This window comes from Pogona vitticeps, chromosome 6, assembly GCF_051106095.1.
Source record: "Pogona vitticeps strain Pit_001003342236 chromosome 6, PviZW2.1, whole genome shotgun sequence".
Classification (NCBI taxonomy): domain Eukaryota; kingdom Metazoa; phylum Chordata; class Lepidosauria; order Squamata; family Agamidae; genus Pogona; species Pogona vitticeps.
In genome coordinates, this window is record NC_135788.1 from 79728473 (window position 1) to 79748767 (window position 20295).

Consider the following 20295-nt stretch of genomic DNA (forward strand, 5'->3'; position numbering starts at 1 on the left):
GTAGATGGTGTGCAGTGGCTTGGCCTGGGGATTGGACCCAGCTAGGAATTACTAGGGATATAATATTTTTGGAATTTTTTCCAATAGTAGGGGCATTGTGGCTATGGGCTGAGATTTGGTCTAATTCTACAGTCATGTTCTGGTGTGATAACCAGGCGGTGGTATATGTAGTCAATTCACTTACCTCAATGTCTCAGAGGGTCATGTGTTTAATCAGGGCCTTTACATTGTGTTACTTGCAGTATAATATTGTTTTTAAGGTTTATCACATTCCGGGTGTTGACAATGTCTTAGCTGATGCTCTGTCTCATCAACAGATTGAACGGTTCAGGGCATTGGCCCCATGGGCACAGGTGTACCTGGATGTGTTACCAGCAGAGGTCTAGAGCCTTCGAGGATAGAAGTAAACTGGCCCAGAGCCCTGGCCATGGCCCCCAGTATGAGGGGTTGGGGTCTTTGGAACACATTCATTCCGCATAGGTGCTGCCTCTACAGCAGCAGTTTGGGGATATGGAGTTGAAGGCATTGGCAGATGGTCGTCTCATCAATATCGAACTTATGTACACCCTTTGCCATAGTCCTAGGTTGCTGGTATTTGCTTTTTTCCTTATTTTTCAGGTCTGGCACCCCTGTTAACCCAGATGAGGGTCCTATTAGTCAGCCACAGTTTTGGGCCACTAAGTTTGCCTCAGGTTCCAGTTGTGGGAGGAACCTGGGCCTGGGCCATGCTGGAATGGAGGGGATGACCTGGTTTGCTGTGGGATGGGTTTATGCGATTGGTTACCCATGGCGGGCTGGAGTTGCCTTTTGCTATACTACTGGTTCACCTGGGCGGAAATGACTTAACTTGTAAGATGGGCAACTTTCTTATATTCCAGGTGATATTGGATCTGCGGTTTTTGGTGGCTAATTTTCCTAGATTGCGAGTGGTTTGGTCAGCAATGCTGCCATGGCAAGTTTGGAGGGCTGATTGTGACCTCAGGCATATTGATAAAGCCCGGAGGGAGGTAAACCGTGAAGTTAGCTGGGTGGTGTTGGTGGGCCAGGGGTCTGTAGTGATGGACCCCAGAGGGGTGTAAGACGGTCCACCTCCCAGCTTTGAAGATCACAAGGTTTGGGGCTAGGAGGGGGAGGAGCAAAGGGATCCACAGGGCCAAGACCATCTAGAGTCAGGAGCCTCAGATGGACTGGGCTCTAGAGATACCCTGACATTATGGGAACTCACCAACAGGAGATCTGGGTCTGGGGTAAGACCGGCCCCAGATTCAGATCATGATTCCACACTACCGTAGGCCCCCTTTCGTAAGGGGATGTTGGTTTCCAGTTAATTAATAAAGTGTGGCCCAGTTTTCAACCCACCTCTTGTATCTTGCCTCGTTATTCCAGGCTGGCTGGGCAATGGAGACCATACCTTTGGCAGCAGTTATAAAAAAGATGATACCCTAACTTCCTTTCTTAGCCCTTTCAAGAGTGCTCATCAAAATGCTCCGATAGCAGATTGGGTGATGTTTGTGTTTGTTGCTAGGAGAATGGGCGATTTCCTGGACAGAAACCTGCAACCTTTGGACTGCAAAGCATGGGCCAGGTCCTGTGTTTGACTCAGAATCTATTCAGCTGGAGGCCATGAAGACAAAGCTGGTCTGGAGGTAACACAATGAGCGGAATTTTCTGGTGGTAGGACTGGCCAAGACTCAAAACTAATAGTCGTTGAATCTGTGGGTGCAGGTATTCCCTCAGGTGAGTCATTGCATTCCAGGTTGTAATAACTATACAAGGGGGAAAATGCCTGAAGATTCCAAAATGCTCTGACCTTTAGACCCACCTATCTTAGCCACTGGATCCTTCAGGGAGGAAAAGGTATAAGAAAATATCCTTTCCAGGTAAGCATTGTCTGAGAAACATAGTTTTCATGATCTTTGGTAGTTTTGTGAATCCGTAAGCTGCTCTTTGATTTAGACTTCCTCTTTTTCCATCTTCAGGTTCTGACTGCTTTGTGGTCCTGTTTCCTGGTTTCTCTTCTGTGCCAAATTGTTTTCTACCACAATTTCAACCCCTCCCCTGCAAATCTCTGGTCCTCTGGTATAAATCTTTCCTCCAAAGTCTTCTCAAACTATAGTTTAGCCTTGGCACGTTGTTGCTCAGACCAAGCTTGAAGTGGATGTTCTTATATGGGCCTAGGAGTACCTCCTAATTTGCAAAACACACACACATACACACATACACACATACATGTGTGTGTGTGTGTGTGTGTGTGTGTGTGTGTGTGTGTGTGTGTGTGTGTGTGTGTGTGTGTGTGTGTGTGTGTGTTTTGCAACAACAGGCCAGTGCAAATTATGAGGTACTCCTAGACTCCATATATATATCTGGTTTCTCTATAATTCCTTCCTCTGCTCAGAGTTTTATGCCAATAGGAACACATTTGAATTTGCCTGAGACATAGTTTAGGACCTCGTTTTGATTTGCGCCAAGGTTCACTGGCTCCTGGCTTTTGTATACATCTTCATTGCAAATGCCTCACAAGTGCATGGCAGTATTTTGTTCACACTCATATTTTTCTTGGACAAAAATGTCTAGAAAGTTTTATAGTCATGGTTATCCCAACCTTTAATGTTCACCCACACTGTAGCACACCCTATTCCTCATAGAGAACATTTTTTACATCATTGGGCTAACATAATCACTGAGTATGGATGAAAATGGAGGTTGATGAAGTGCCTTCAGTTTCCTTGCTAGAAACTCTGTGTGGGAGGGTTGGGGGTTAAAATATTTTATTTTAAAGCTGTCAGGTTGGATATCCAATGATAAATTATTAGCTTGTGCACACCTGTTGAAAACATGCAGCAAAATGCAATGGCAACTTTTAAAAATAAAAATATTACAAAAATTCTACTGAATGTGAGTAGATTTTTTGGCCTGCTTCCCAGTATTAGTAAGAATGCTTTGCTGGATTATTCAGAGACTTGAATGGCACACTCACAGATGTAAAGACTTCCTCTATAATTAAAAAGACCTCTGATTCTCAATAGGGGGAAGCTTTTGTGCTAAGCGTGGTTTTCACAGCTTGGTGTCCTTGGATAAAATAGGTTGCAGCTGAAATCAGTTTCTTATTTTTTTGAGATTCTGATTCTGATTTGGTGAGTTGTTTGAAGTATTTCTTTTTCTCAAGCTTTATACAGAACATTAATTTAACTCTGTTTCTCAATATAATTAGTTCTGGGCATGTGTTTGTTAAAAAGAGGAAAGGAAAGAATACATTCTGAAAGAAAATGCCTTCTTCTCTGCATATCTATGAAATATCACACCACACTAGAAAACAGGTAACTTCCTTCTGTATAGAAAATTAGTCAAAATCTTGCTACTGGAAACTATTGGTATAATGGAGTGAAACAGAATTGATGAACCTGTCTCTGACAGAAACTTTGGAGACCTTAAAATTTTCAGGTGCTGAACTGATGTTGCTATGATCTGGTACCTTCAACTACATGCCTGTATGCTTTTCCTGAACTCAGCTTTGCATAGCTTTTATATTAATTTTATTTACCACATTCACAATGTAGAATGGAGTAAGATGCAAAATCAAAGAATAATGAAACACATATCAGTAAGAAATAAAGAAAAATGCTATAAGGTAATATGGAAATAGTATTTAACACCTGTTAATTTTAAATAGGGGTGGGGACGTGGTGGCGCTGTGGGCTAATCCACAGAAGCCTGTGCTGCAGGGTCAGAAGACCAAGCAGTTGTAAGATCGAATCCACGCGACGGAGTGAGCACCGGTCGCTTGTCCCAGCTCCCGCCAACCTAGCGGTTCGAAAGCATGCAAATGCAAGTAGATAAATAGGGACCACCGTGGTGGGAAGGTAACAGCGCTCCATGTCTAAGTCGCACTGGCCATGTGACCACGGAAGATTGTCTTCGGACAAAACGCTGGCTCTGTGGCTTGGAAACGGGGATGAGCACCGGCCCCTAGAGTCGAACACGACTGGACAAAATTGTCAAGGGGAACCTTTACCTTTACCCTTTACCTAATTTTAAATATGATAAACAAAAAAAATCTATGTTGGCGATGTAAGAAAGAGAAAGGGACATACAGTATGTATATGTGGTGGTTTTATTAAAGTAGAAGGAAAGAATGGAGTTTGATTTTTAATGAAATAAACAATACAATACGAATTTATTTATAATTGTCTCCTATGGTTGCCTTATTGAAAATTGTTAATGATAAACAACTAAAAAGGGAAGAAAAGCAGTTAATTATCATAATGTTAAATATGGCAAGTATTGGAGCCTGGTCTCAAAGGGCAGATTTGCACAAATTGGAGGGAAAACGTAAAGATGGATGTTATACAAGAATAGTGAATTGAAGGAGTGTACAGTGGTGCCCCCATAGCGACGATAATCTGTGCAGAAAAAATTGTCGCTGTCCGGATTTGTCACTATGCGGGGGGGAAAACCCAAAGGAACGCATTAAAACATGTTTAATGCGTTCCTATGGGGAAAAAACTCACCGCTATGCAGAAATCCTCTATCCGGCCGCCATTTTCGCTGCCCGGTAAGCGAGGAAAGGGCGCGAAAACACTGCGGGCGGCCATTTTGTTCTGGCGGCCATTTTGGAGCCACCGTTCAGCTCTTTTTAAAACATCACTATGCGAAAATCGGTAAGCGAAACGCTTACCGATCATCACAAAGCGATTTTTGGCCATATAAAACATCGCAATGCGATCGCTTTTGCGATCACAAAAACCTCATTGCTATGTGGATTTGTTATTAAACAGGGTGCTTGTTAAGCGAGGCACCACTGTATTGTAGTTCATGTTTGGATATTTATTGTCTTTTTTGCTAGTATGTTTATCTATACAAAAAAGGATATTTTTAAAGAGTAAGAAAAAAACTTAAACCACATCATGAGAAGGTAAGATTCTCTAGAAAAGACAATAATGCCGGGAAAGGTTGAAAGCAGCAAGAAAAGAGGAAGACCAGACAAAAGATGGATTGACTTCCTAAAGGATGCCACAGGCTTGAGTTTGCAAGAGCTGAGTAGGGCTGATAATTGGAGGACATTCTAGCAATTACTCATTCATAGAGTCACCCTAAGTCACAGACAACTTGACATCACATAACAGAGAACTGTGAACATTGTGGAGACCTTAAATGATACGCTCCAACATTCCTGAGTTCAGAAAACATTAATAATCATACACACCCAAACTATTGTTTACTGTTCTCCATGTCCTTGCCTTTCCTTTTTCTGCCTCTTCTTTCTGAGCACATGCAGCAATTTTACTTCTTTCAAGATCAGTTTTCAGAATGACAGCTGGCTGAAGTTTTAATGCATCTCAGCAGTTTAGAAATTGATTGCTGAGATTCCATAACAAGGACCCTTGCCTTTTTAGCAACTTAAATCAGACCTGGGTTGTTTGTTCCTTGTCATCATTTTTGAACATGCCTAGGGGAAATAATAATTACAGCATCTAAAAGGTTTTTAAAAATAAAAGTTGAAAGAGTGGAATAGTCACTATTGGTTTCTCCTCTGTGACATGTTCCAGTCAAAATATTTTCAAAATATTTTCAAACAATGTATATGACCAAATCATCCCTATAGATTACACAAAGTGCACATATGATGCTGAGAAAAGTTTGAAATAGCATTTCATGGAAATTCTTACAAACAGGGTCAGTGAGGCCTTTCTATGAAATGCACCTCACAAACTAGATAGTACAATTGATCATGTGGTCACCTCCTGCCAAATTGCTGAAACTAGAGCACTGGAGAAAGGCTTTCAGAATACAGTGGTGCCTCGCAAGACGATTGCTTTGCATAACGACGAATTCGCTTTACGATGAGGTTTTCGGAGCGATCTTGCGCTTTGTTTAATGATGTTTCCTATGGGCAATTTTCGCTTTACGATGTTAGGAACCTTGTCTCTTAAGATGGTTAAATTTTAGGTCCCTGTTTTTTGCTTTACAATGTTTTTGACAGCTTGGTCTTGCTTCACTATACGAGTCTTTTAATGGTCTCTGTTTCGTTAGACAGCTGTCTTCGCTTGGGAATCATGCTTTGCTTAACGATGTTTCCTATGGCATTTTTCGCTTTACAATGACAATCCATTCCCATTGGAACGGATTATCAGGTTTTCAATGCATTTCAATGGGAAAACGTGTTTCGCAAGATGATGTTTTCGCTTAACAGCGATTTTCGCGGAACAAATTAACATCGTCTTGCGAGGCACCACTGTAGGACCTTAACAATAACATGCCAAAGGGAATGTTTATGTAGGAGGAGGTGACCCTGGGATCCAAACCATATAAGATTTCAACAGATAATTTCAAAACACATCACTATGATTGGAAATGGACAGAAAACAAATGAGGTCAATCATATCTGCAAAAAGGTTTTATTTATGCATCCAAAGAAAGGGTAATTTCTAAAAGCACTGGACTGTGAACCCCAATCTTTGAGATGAGTTAAATCCCATCACAAGAGCTTATATACCACATTCCAAGTAAGCCAAACCACCTACTAACAACATAGAGCTTTGTGGCACTGCTAAGTTGTGGCACTGACAAGTATCACTTAGCCTGAGTGTTCATGAATATAACTAGAGCTGGGCACGAAACAAACCACAAACCGAAACAGCTAGAGGTGGATACAACTCACTATTTTGGCAAGTTGTCCCATTTCATGAGTCATCAAAAGTTGCATGAAGTTGCCCCCATGAAGCAATGAATAATGAAGTTATTTGTCAATTTTGGGGGGGGGGGGTTATTTTAAAAAACACCCCCACTGCCTCCCTTCCTATTACCACCCCAAAAAACCCCAAACCACCATTTTGCCTACTGGTCACCGATCAACTGATCGGCAGCGATAGGCAGCTCCCCCTAGCCACACAACCCCACAGCCTACTCCCCACGCCCTTCTTCTCCATGCCTTAGCCCCCTCTACCCAAACTGACACCCCCTTACTTTAATGACTGCTGCCGAGGTCTCCTTCTGGTGGCACGTAAAAGGGAGACTGTCTGCCCTTTACAAAGATGGTGGTTGCGGCTTCATTTAGTATAGGGAAGCTGCAGCTACCATCTTTGCAAAGGGCAGCGTGGATTCCCTTAGCCTGCCTTAAGGGAATCCAGGCTGCCCTTTGCAAAGATGGCAGCTGCAGCTTCTCTACCCTAAATGAAGCCACATCTTTGCAAAGGGCAGCCAGTCTCCCTTTTTACATGCCGCGGTTGGGAGACCAGAAGGAGACCTCAACAACAGCCATTAAGGTAAGGGGGTGTCAGTGGGGTGGGGGTGGGGGCTAAGGTAGGGAGGGGAAGGGCGTGGGGGTAGGCCATTGGGGGAGTGTCTGGCTGTGGGGGTGGCAGCTGCCTATCAGCCACTAATCAGCCACCAATATGAAGGGATGAATATTTAACAAATCGGCTATTTTCATCGAAAAAGTCGATATGTTTTTATATTCATCCCCATCTCTAGAAACAACCCATGAACTGGGCCAGTCCATGGTTCATTTCGTGTGGGGTTTGGTGAACTCTGCTTTCACAAAGTGAAAGGAAATACTGAACATTTTTACTCTTTGTATTTTGTTTTGCTTCGTTCCAACCCAACCCACCCCCACCGTGTTAGTTTGCAAGACCTGAGCAGAACTTACTGAAAAAGAGTGTTGCTGGGGCAGGGGCAGTAAGAAGGGAGAACAACCTAATATAAGATGTTGTCAGTTTGCAAGATCTGAGCAGAGCTATTAATGATAGAACATTTAGGAGGTTATTATTTTATATAATCACACATCAGAAGTGCCTTGATGGCACACAGTATATTTGGATGTGTTTTTTTTAAAAAAAACTACCAAACACTTACACAATGACAAGACAGGTGGAATGGTTTTTGACTAGAGATGGGCACATACTGGCACAATGTCCATGATCCATGCTGATTTTTTTTTTAATGAACCAGTTTATGGTTTGTTCGGTTTGGGCCCATTCCCAAATGCTGGGGAGATTTCTGTGTAGTTCATGGGTTTCCCACCCTATGCACACACCCTTCATGGGTCTCAGCAGCTACTTTACTTGTTCCAGGCCTCCTCCTCACCTCCACCACCACTGCCATTGCTCAGCTGATTAGGACAGTAGGTTGTCTGGGGCCTACATCATCCTGCAGTACTTCCTGGGAGGCTTAGCGTATTGTAGGAAGTGTGGTTTTTCTGCTCCTTTTCAGGAACGCTAAAAAAACCCCTACACTTCTTACAATACCCTAAGCCTTCCAGGAAGTAGGCTCCACTACTGACCTACTCAACTGGGCAGCAGTCCAGACCAAGTAAGGGAGGTGCTGGGAGCCATGAAGGAGATCGTGGGGTGGGCAACCTATGAAACTATACAGAAAGCCCCTCTTCATTTAGAGATGGGCCAGAATCAAAGAAAATACAAATGGACTTGGTTAGTTCATGGACACAGATGAGCCATCATGAACCACCATTGTGCTGGTTTTATGCCCATCTCTGGATATAACCCATTGCAGATGTGTAGAGAATAATATAGAAGCTATAGGCTTCTATACATATTTGTGCTGGTTATGCAAATGAGGTAATGGCAGTTGCACTAGTCATGGCAGACGTAAAATTTCAAAGGGCTGGTAAGCATAAACATCCTGGCAATGTAAAGGACACTAGTCAATTTCACTCTCTCCCCCCCCCCCCCCCGAATATCTGTTTAGATGCAAACAGAAGCAACTTGATTTATCCCATTGTTTGGTTACAAAAACCATTTATGCTATACACAGAAGGGCTATAATTCAGACTAACCTGAATGAGTGATTAATAAATGAATTCAAGTAAGCTTAAAAGCCCCAATATTTGTTTAAGCCAGAAGGGATATAGTTCAAAATCTTGGTATACTTATTTGGTTGTTTCCCATAAGAATTTGTATCGAAGTCTGCAATTTACAAAGAGCCATTTTGAGGTCAGAGGTAGCACCTCACCTTGTCTAGACTTGGTTTTATTTCAGTGACCCATTGATATTCAGTTCCAAACACTAATTAATTCTTCACATTCCCAGCCTCATCTGAATCTGCTTAGTAAAGATTAAATAGAGGTAGAGATCATTGATGTACTGTTGATCTTTCAGCTGAAATTTCATCTGGATGTTAAATAGCATGAGAAATGAAGCAGAACTCTCTGGAGCAACAAAGCACAAATTGGTGAGTAATATTTTCCTAGTACTATATTGGGGAACTATCTACTACTGGAGTACACCAGGAGGATTACACTGTAAAAGCAGTGTTGAGCCAAAATGTATTTGTTTGTTTGTAGTATGACCAAAGACAGAATCCTGTTCAACTTAGCATGGCAGAGGTTTCAGGGTGCAGCAGTGGTGGGAAAGCTGCATAATGATATGCTAGTACAATTTGTTTCTGATCATGGGGCGTTCTTGGCAAAGATACTGGAGTGGCTTGCCATTTCCTACTCCAGGTGGATTGCGTTTAGTCGGAACTCTCCACTATGTCCTGTCCGTCTTGGGTGTCCCTGCACGGCATAGCCCATAGTTTCTCTGAGTTACTCAAGCCCCTTCGCCACGACAAGGCAGCAATCCAAGCTGGATTCCGAAGAGGCAGAGGAACTCGAGACCAAATTGCTAACTTGCGCTGGATTATGGAGAAAGCCAGAGAGTTCCAGAAAAATATCTACTTCTGCTTCATTGACTATGAGAAAGCCTTTGACTGTGTGGACCACAGCAAACTATGGCAAGCTCTTAAAGAAATGGGAGTGCCTGACCACTTTATCTGTCTCCTGAGAAACCTATATGTGGGACAGGAAGCAACAGTTAGAACTGGTCATGGAACAACTGAGTGGTTCAAAATTGGGAAAGGAGTACGGCAAGGCTGTATATTGTCCCCCAGCTTATTTAACTTATATGCAGAATACATCATGCGGAAGGCAGGACTGGAAGAAACCCAAGCCGGAATTAAGATTGCCGGAAGAAATATCAACAACCTCCGATATGCAGATGATACCACTCTGATGGCAGAAAGTGAGGAGGAATTAAAGAACCTTGTAGTGAGAGTGAAAGAGGAGAGTGCAAAAAACGGTCTGAAACTCAACATCAAAAAAACTAAGATCATGGCCACTGGTCCCATCACCTCCTGGGAAATAGAAGGGGAAGATATGGAGGCAGTGTCAAATTTTATCTTCCTGGGCTCCATGATCACTGCAGATGGAGACAGCAGCCCTGAAATTAAAAGGCGCCTTCTTCTTGGGAGGAAAGCGATGACAAATCTGGACAGCATCTTGAAAAGCAGAGACATCACCTTGCCAACAAAAGTCCGAATAGTCAAAGCTATGGTTTTTCCTGTCGTGATGTATGGAAGTGAGAGCTGGACCATAAAGAAAGCAGACCGCCGAAGAATTGATGCCTTTGAATTGTGGTGCTGGAGGAGGCTCTTGAGAATCCCCTGGACTGCAAGGAGAACAAACCTATCAGTTATAAAGGAAATCAACCCTGAGTGCTCACTGGAAGGACAGATCCTGAAGCTGAGGCTCCAGTACTTTGGCCATCTAATGAGAAGAAAAGACTCCCTGGAAAAGACCCTGATGTTGGGAAAATGTGATGGCAAGAGGAGAAGGGGACGACCGAGGATGAGATGGCTGGACAGTGTCTGTGAGGCAACCAACATGAACCTGACACAACTCCGGGAGGCAGTGGAAGACAGGAGGGCCTGGCGTGCTCTGGTCCATGGGGTCACGAAGAGTCGGACACGACTAAACGACTAAACACACACAGTACAATTTGGGTGCATAGCACATGCTCGCTAGATCACAGTTTCTAGTTGTATAATAAACAAATCTAGAAGTCATCCTCCTTGCCATCCTGAAAACACCTCCACTTCATGCCTTTTGTTCTTCACACATACAGTCTTACTAGTTCTGTGCCTGTTTACTTTTTTCCTTCCTGATTATTCAATTTATATATGCCACCCTGTGACACTTGAAAGGGCTTCCAAGATGGTTTACCCCCACAAACAAACATCTCAATACAACAAAAACGAAGAGCAATTATATTCTTATGACAAATCACAAAAATCGGGATAAAAAAGAAAATATGTACAAACCATTAAAAGAATGGCAGAATGGAAACGTCTTGGCTGCCACTTGGAAGATTTATGTGCAACATGACTTTGTCTTTGCTTCATGGTGCACTGTATGTGCCTCCTAGTCTAACCACTTGTATTGGAACTGAAATTAGGATCCAGAATTGCAGGTTGCCACAGAAGTGAAGATGGCTTCCTTTCACTAACAGACATTTAAGTAAGGGTAATGCCGCTGGCTTCTGCAGAAGGCTTCTTTCAGACAATGGCTTTGTTACTGAGAAGTCTTGCTGACATTTTCAATTATGGTTCATTCATTTGGACTCTAAAATGCCTGAACTGCCCCAGAAGGCTGACTAAGCAAGAGCTTGAAATCAACTAGCACAAGAAAATTACAATTTCATACTTGCTGTTAAGTAATATTAAATTACTAGCAGTGATCCTTGCTACATGAAAACATGTAGGCACTCCACAGTTCACAAACTCTTCTCTGTTTACAAGGTTACTAATTTTAACAAAGCTGCCCCAAGAGAATGCTAAATTGAACAATGCGGAGCTCTGTCTCAAAAACAGACACCAATATATTTACCAGTAGCAACAACACATATAATGTTGTTTGCTGTCAAGTTAGAACCTACTCATAGTGACCCTAAGAGAGCTTTCAAGTGAAATATTAAGGAGTAGTTTTAATAGTTCCACTCGCCCCAGTGAGTTTTTGTGGCAGAGCAAGAATTTGAACACAGGTTTCCTGAGTCCTTGTGCATCACACCATCCACTGCACTGCACTGGATAGGTAAAGGTAAAGGTTCCCCTTGACAATTGTTGTCCAGTCGTATTCGACTCTAGGGGGCAGTGCTCATCCCCATTTCCAAGCCATAGAGCCAGTGTTTTGTCCGAAGACAATCTTCTGTGGTCACATGGCCAGTGTGACTTAGACACAGAACGCTGTTACCTTCCCACCGAGGTGGTCCCTATTTATCTACTCACATTTGCATGCTTTCAAACTGCTAGGTTGGCGGAAGCTGGGACAAGCGACGGGTGCTCACTCCATCGCATGGATTCGATCTTACAACTGCTTGGTCTTCTGACCCTGCAGCACACGCTTCTGTGGTTTAGCCCACAGCGCCACCACGTCCCACTGGATACACTGACGAATATATTAGCAGCTCTTATAATGATCCTCAAGATTTGGAACTTTTAACCAGAATCTGCACACAACCACTGTTGCATCCAGGATTATCTAAGATGCTCTATTCAATTTTGTATAAGGTACCTCTATCAAGACTCGTTAAGGCCCTGATTTCATCTGTCCAGGTAAACTATGTCAAGAATATTAAGATCTTAAAACTTACGATTATAATTTGCCTTGAAAACTCAGTGTTTGTCTATTTAGTCTGAATTGCATGCTAGGCACCATTTAATGACTGGAATCTTATTTCTTAGTGGAGTAAGTCACACTAAAGGAAGCCCATTGAATCTGTGGGGACATGTGAGTCAACTCCTCCATAAATTCCATTAATTAAAATGGGCCTCGTCAAATTGTGATTTAGCAAATTACAATTAGAGTAGGCCCATTTGAATCAATGGAACATATGGAGGAGTTGACTTAACAAATCTCTGCTGTTTCAATGGGCCTACTCTAGTGTGGCTTCCTACACTAACAAATAGGATTTCAAACTTAGAGTGAAACAGAATGGTGTACCTTTAAAGCAACTCTATCCTTGTATCTCTTATGTCCAATTTCCTTTTCCATGTGTTCTTTTCCTTTGGTGTTGCTCTGGTTGCCACATAGGTGGGACTCGTCAGCCTTGGGAGGCAGCCCATCTAGGAGAAGGAAAACTCTGATTTCAAACCCCCCCCCCAAGGCGCCGCCATGATTCTCCATGCCATGAGGGAGCAGGCCGGGTAGGTGGGACTCATCAGCCTTGGAAGGCAGCTCATCTAGGAGAAGGAAAACTCCGATTTCAAACCTCCACTGCCTTGTGGCTATATCCACGGATGCAAAAGGCTTCAGGAGTCAACCTCGAGGAAAAATCCAGAGTCGGAGTCCCGGAGGCAGTTCGTGTTGTTCTGTCAACTCCTGCGACGTCGCTGGAACTAGTTGTATTGGCTCTTGCCTTTCCATTGGACTATTTCAGTGATGTGGAGAGGCAGGGATTTGCTGCTCCCCCGCTTTCTTTGGCAAGGAGCTTGAACTGTTCCTATTTCCCTTACTGTATGTCCAGTATATCTTGCTCCAAATTCCTTGTGACCTGTGTTAGGTCTCCTGGTCTTTCTTGACTTCCTTCCCTGTATTCCCATAAAAATATTTATTGTACAGGTTTGCTGTTCTGCCTCACGTATCTGTTCATTCCATCTTCTGAGCATCAGTCACAGAAAGTGCTGATTAGCTTGACATTGCTTATCTAGCCTGTGTTCTTATGGTTTGATAGATAGTGTTTCTCTCCTGCACCAAAGGTGCACATTAACCAATCTCTTTATAATCTGTTATAGAGTAATAGAGCACATATCTGTTGGACTAAGCCTTGGCATCTGTCTCATGGCTCTATTTCCCTGTGGTTTAATTGTGAACATTCATCACATGAAATATCCCTCCTTTCAGGATCTGCAATGCTCTGTTTTATCCCAGTTTCCTATGTCTTACATTCAAAGTTCTAAAAAAATAGATTAGTTTGGAACATATGTTCATAAGCATGAACATGTTACTGCAGAGACATGTTACTCCAGCATACATTAACTAGCACCCATGAAGAAGAAGACATTGACAAAAGTTGTGTTGAAATAGCACTGGAGACACAAACCTTTTGTGAATTCATGTGAAGGCAGGTTTTCATTCACACAGAATTTCAATCTCCCCTCCCCAGTAATTCTGAATGTCTTTTAAATTTCATTTGTTTGTCTCATTAAAAAAAGGAAGCTTTTTTTTTACTTTTGGGGCACATTTCCCAAAATTTACTTGTCTAAAGTTTTTTCTTTTAATGTGTTTCTGTTACAGTCCTATTCTCTACAACCCCTTTTTTGCTTTCCTTGAGGGAATATAATTAACCTGAGGCAGAGATAAGTATCTTCAGAACTTAGGCTCTTCATAAACTCTTTAAGAAAATGTAAGATCTATGATGAAAAATGTGGAAACCAGGAGTTGTCTACTAATGAAGGGGTTAAAGTTCTAAAATGTCTTCTTAGCTTAGTGATGCATTTCAGAAGAAAAATGTAAATGGAACAGGATGCAGATGAAAGACTGGAGGTAAAGAGGTTGCTAGGCAACAAAGAAGGAGGTGGGAAACACCCTCCATCCTGCTAGAGCCCTATTCTGGCATTCTAAAGTGCTTTTAGTAGACATACAAGGATAGGGGAGTGCTGTATCCTTGTCAGTTGCATAGAGAATCCCAGTCTGAAACCTCCTAAGTGCATGCTCTAAACACTAGGACATCAGGGTACTTCATGCATTCAGGAGGCTCTCTAATCCTATACAAGTGTGCTTTAAAGTGTGGATCCCACCTGCATCCAGAGGAGTATGGAAGCTCCACTCCTTTGCTATCATGGAAAAATGGCCGAAGAGAGAAAGGCTTCTGTACTTCCATAACCTCTTGGCTGTCTTGATATATGTTGGTTCACATGGAGAGGCTTCTTAACTATAGCAGCCTCCCACTTTTCACATGATCACATTTCCATGATGACAGAGTTGATACAGGAGATAGAACTAAAGGGCTCTCAACTCCAACCACCACCCACAGCAAAAGGGAGGCATAATCAAAACACTGGTAGACCGTGCAAATCGGAACTGTGAAGCTCAGTTTCTCAGCACTGAACTCAACCATCTGCATTGGGCCCTACAGGCAAATGGCTACTCCAAAAATGAAATCACAAGAGCCATCAAGCCAAGAAAACAACATCGAACTGAAGAAGACAAACAGCCACCCACAAATAAAGTATTTCTGCCATACATCAAAGGGGTCCCGGACCGCATGGGGAAACTTTTGAAAAAACACAACCTACAAACTGTATTCAAGCCCACCACAAAAATACACCAAACGTTACAGTCAGCAAAGACAGAAGGGACCCCCTCACCACTGCAGGAGTATACCGAATACCTTGCAGGTGTGGCCAGGTATATATTGGAACCACAAAACGAAGCATCCACACCAGAATCAAAGAACATGAGAGACACTGCAGACTAAAACAACCAGAAAAATCTGCAGTAGCTGAACATGCCCTAAAAAAAACTGGACATGAAATTCTATTTCAAAATACTGAAATACTGGACAACACCAGCAATCATTATGTCAGACTGCACAGGGAAGCCATTGAAATCCACAAGCACCAGCAGAACTTCAACAAAAAAGAGGAAAGTGTGAAGCTCAACAAAACTTGGCTCCCAGCTCTCAAACATACAGTGTGCAAAAGATCAACGAACTCTACCCAGCGACAAGGACAGGGAATCACTACACACAAAAGACCAGCTAACGACACCCATCAACCACAGTGACAGATAATCTCTTCTTCTTAGCACAACAATACACCCACAACAAGACACACTAATCACCCATCTACAGAAAAAGACAAAAGCCTATCTCACAGCCATAAATACTGCACTCCTAAGCCAACTACACCAGAGCACAGAGTGCTGTCCTCTGAAGATACCGGCCAGAGAGACTGGTGAAACGTTAGGAAGAACAACCTTCAGAACATGGCCACAGAGCCCGAAAAACCCACAACAACCAATAGGCTCCCATTGCATTTAAAAGAACAAGTGAAAAGAGGATTGATTGATTGATTGATTGATTGATTGATTGATTGATTGATTGATTGATTGATTGATTGATTGATTGATTGATTGATTGATTGATTGGATTTCTATCTCACCCATCTAGACCAAAGGTCTACTTTGGGCGGTTAACAAATTTTAAAACAGTAAAAACTAAAAACATATATTATAGTTCCAAGGTGGCAAAAGTATAAGAAATTAAGATACAGCAGGAGGGAAAGTCAGGTTTTAAGTTCATTCCGGAAAACACCCAGAGAGGGAGTCAGGCAGATATCCACTGGCAATTTGTTCCAAAGCTGAGAAGGCCTGGTTCCTTGTTCTTTCCTTCTGGATCTCCCTCGGCGTTAGGCCGCTCAGCCACCTGGCCTCGCTGGAACAGGTGACTCTGGCAGAACTGGGTGGGAGAAGGCGCTCTGCCAGATATCAAGGTCCTAAACTGTTTAGAACTTTATATGAAATCATAAGAACTAGCGCATTACACTAGTCTAATCTTGAGACTATAAGCACATGGACCAAAGTGGTGAGCGCCCCCACATCAAGATAGGGATGCAGCTGGGCAATCCACCAAACGTGGAAGTGTGCGGAACAGACCACCGATGACACCTGGGTCTCCTAACTGAGTGCCTGGTACAGATGTACTCCCAATCTGTGAACCTCACTCTTGGTGGTAAGAGTCACCCCCCAAAGGAGAGGGAGTTTTGCAGACCACTGATGCCTGGGACACCCACCCGAAGGACCTCTGTCTTGCCTGGATTCAGCTTCTGTCCATTCACCTGCATCCATTGCTGAACAGCCCCCCGGCAGCACTCAAGGCACAAAACAGCATCCACTGTTGTTGGAAAAAAAGAATTGTAGAGGTGAGTATCATCAGCATACTGATGACACGAAGCCCCACATCCCCTGATGGCCCCTCCCAGCGGCTTCATATAGATGTCAAATAGCACTGAAGAGATAATCGAGCCCTGCAGAACCCCATAATTGAGGCTCCACTGGGCCAAGAAACTCTCTCCAATCTGCACTCTCTGGGGACGATCCTCCAAGAATGAACAAAGCCAGGCAAGAGCTAGGCCACCAGTTCCCAACTCAGAGAGCCTCCCCAGGAGATAAGCATGGTTGACAGTATCAAAGGCCGCTGAGATATCCAGGAGGACCAGCAGAGACATTTTGCTCCTGTCAGCCTCCCTTAGTAGGTCATCAAACAGGGTGAGCAGTGCCATTTCCATGCCATAGCACAACCTGAAGCCCGACTGTAATGGATCCAAGGCATTGGCTTCATCCAGAAGAGCCTGCAGCTGATCGGCCACCACTCTCTCAACTACCTTGCTGAGGGAAAAATCATTGGCAATGGGCCTATAATTACCAATATCGTCCACTGCCAAGCTCAGCTTCTTCCTAATGGGCCTAATGAGTATCTCCTTGAGGGCAAGGGGAACTTTGAGGGCCATAGCCCATGTTATAAGCCTGGCTGCTTTGATTAGCCAGGCCAGACTAGAGTCAAGAGAGAAGGTGGTGGCGTGACAGCAGTCAAGCACTCTGTCCACCATGTCTGATATCACAGACTGAAAGTGTATCATCGGGCAATATGGAGCACTGGATGTCTCTGCTTGATCCACTGTTTTCAAATAGGGTGTAAGATCCCGGAGGATGGCCCCCACTTTTGATTTTTAAAAGGCTGCAAATTGGTCAGGTGAGATGTAGTGGGAGGCCAGTCACCCTGACTAAATCCAGAAAGATCGTGAACTATACGGAAAAGTTCCACCTGCTGGTTGGAGGCTTCACTTATCCAGACAGTGGAGTAAGATCGACTAGCAGCCAATCTTAGATTGGTAGAGGTTAGTCGTGATCCTGATAGCTATTTGATTATTTTCTGTTGGGTTCCGCCTCCATATGTGCTCTTGCCTTCTCCTATTTTGCTTCATTGATCGCAGCTCTGAATTAAACCAGGGCGAAGGGCGATCACTGCGCCAGAGAGGGCATTTAGGTGCGATCATGTCAACAGCACTGGTGGTGGCAGTCAGCCAGCTATCACCCAGAGCCTCGACAGGAGCGCAAATCAAATTGGCTGGAATTCCTCTCATAATATCTTGGAATCCAATAGGATCCAATAACCTTCGAGGGTGGAGTATTAAAACAGGTGCTTGCTCACCGCGGGGAGGGAGAGAAAAAAGAAAAAGCCAACCCGGCAGAGGAGAGCAACAGATACGTCCTACTACCGGGTCACCATACACTTCAGAGTGTAGCTCTCTCAGGTCCAGTAACCCAGGACCTGGGGCTGCAACACCTCCTTGTCTCTGCATGCTTATTTAAAGTAGTTTAGAATGCCCAAATACTCTCAGGAGAGTTCAGCAGTAGGTAGTTAGGAATCAAAGATGTGGCTCATTGGTAATGAAAAGGAGACTTCACAAATTGGGAAGCTTATTCATAAAATTTGTCTCAGTGGACAAGGGGATGCAACCAGATGCGATCTGAGGGTATTCATAGACACAATCAGTTTTAACATTTATTCAAATTACAGCGGATTAAACAGGGAATAAGACTGAAATCGGAGGAAAATAAACCACTTTCAGACAAAATACAGTGCAATGATTAAGTGAAAATTATAATGTAGAACAACTTGGATTAAAGTATCAGATGAAGTTGTAGCATGCAAAGTTAGCCATGGATAGCCCTTTACAGAATCTTAAATTTGCCATTAATCTTACAGACTCCACTTCATGCTTATAGTATTCCCAGCTGTTTAGCAGTCTTTCATCTAAACTCTGAGAAAGACTCAGAAGAATGTGAAGGAAAAAAAATGATCCAAGAAAATTCAGAAGGAAAAATCTTTCCATGCATGTGTATGTGTCTTGAGGAATAAAAATAAGAGAAGAAAGTAAAGGACTTTTAGGAAAAGTCACTCAGAGCAGTCCACAGGGTGAAAATCTAGCCTAGGAAAAATCAGCTTTGTTTCAAAGCAACAAGGGAAAATTGAATCTAGAATCTACCAACCTAACCTCTTTTTAAAAACTGACACCTGTCCCAGAGTTAAGGCAAACGAAGGCCTAAAGGTCCCAAAGCTGGCAAAATCTGCAAGAAGTTTAAAAAAAAAATACACGAGAAAGTAAGCTAGGAAAATATTGTGTTGAAGTTTTCCACTATTTTCTTTTAACAGACCCAGAAAAGAAGTCTTAGCAAGGGATTTGTTCAATATTTTTGAAAACTAATTTCAACAATTTCCTCAGCAGAAATGATTTTACAAGAAGTTGCTTTTAATCATCATCATCATCATCTTAGAACTGCAGAGCTGGGAGAGACCCTACAGATAATTGAGCTCAGCCCCTGTCAGGGACTCACAGTGGGGAATCGAACTCTCAACCTATGGCTCCACAGACAGATGCCTAAAGCACTGAGCTATCCCGCAAAAATATTTCTATTTATTTGGTCCTGAATTCTTCTGGGTGTTCTCTGGGCCTACGCAGCACAACAGAAAAAGAAGGCAGCAAGCTGCATGGGCACTGCCTGGTACACAGAGGCACCCATTCATCTGAGCAACCCACAACAACAAGAGCAACAAGAGACAATATTCCCCAGGCTGCCTGATATGCTCCCCAAATCAAGGGCAGAAATCCCAAAATATAATCCCAAGGAGGCTGCCTCTATCAAAAATAATCCAATGATATAGACAAAAATCTCCCCTCAAATTAAGGGAAAAAAAACATGGAAAGGATCCAAGATAGAGAGATGGGCTGGCTGGAAGGCAGACCTCAGAAACAGTCCAAGATGGAGGGCACCAGGAACCCAGCTCACAACAATTCCACCCACAAGAAATGACTTCAAGAAGCACTCTTTATAGATTTTAAGGCCTTTTTGCACATTCAAAATTGTTGGACCCCACACAACATTCTGTTTGTATGCTGATAGCAGCCCTCATGATGCTATTGCATGGAAAAAAAATCTTAAGCAATTTGACAAAGGGTGAAAGAAAGATTACAAAAAATAGGGAACATTTGTCTATCCCATTTTTGTAAACATAAACCATTCCTGTTTTAAGAGTGTTTTTTAATCAATGGAAGAATATGGAAGTCTTTTATTAAAACATGAACATCCCATCCCTAGTTCTGACAAATGAATAAGGCATTTTCACCCTTTTAAAGCACCAATTTCCTTTCCCTTCATAATTTCACTGGCTAATGTATCCAGAAATGTTTCTACAGTACTTCTTCAGAAAGAATAATTTAAATGTTTATATTCCTTGTAATTAGGGGTTGAGGTGGAAATGTTTCTAGAGTATAAATCTCTTTTAAAAACAAACCTATATTCATTCTTCAACCCTATTCATTTAGCATGTGCTGTATGGAGTTACATGAATTTAATTGTCTATAATCCTTATATCTAACTAAAATCTCAATATGCAGATATAGGGGACCTTCTTGAGAGCTTCCCTAGGGTGTATGGCGTGTTTGAGATAAATATAAAACTCC

General features: G+C 42.8%; 1 long non-coding RNA gene across 2 annotated transcripts in view; it reads left to right on the plus strand.

Annotated features, from left to right (window-relative positions):
• The first annotated feature begins 3037 nt into the window (after positions 1–3037).
• LOC140708063 (uncharacterized) overlaps positions 3038–20295 on the plus strand; it is a 24390-nt gene continuing 7132 nt past the window's right edge. Inside the window, exons 1-3 of one of the 2 annotated variants that reach the window (XR_013537461.1) lie at positions 3038–3317; positions 9114–9186; positions 12863–13815. This is a non-coding gene — a long non-coding RNA (uncharacterized LOC140708063). Of the gene's footprint in view, positions 3318–9113; positions 9187–12862; positions 13816–20295 lie in introns of those variants that run through there. The other variant, XR_012088199.2, reaches the window with a different exon arrangement.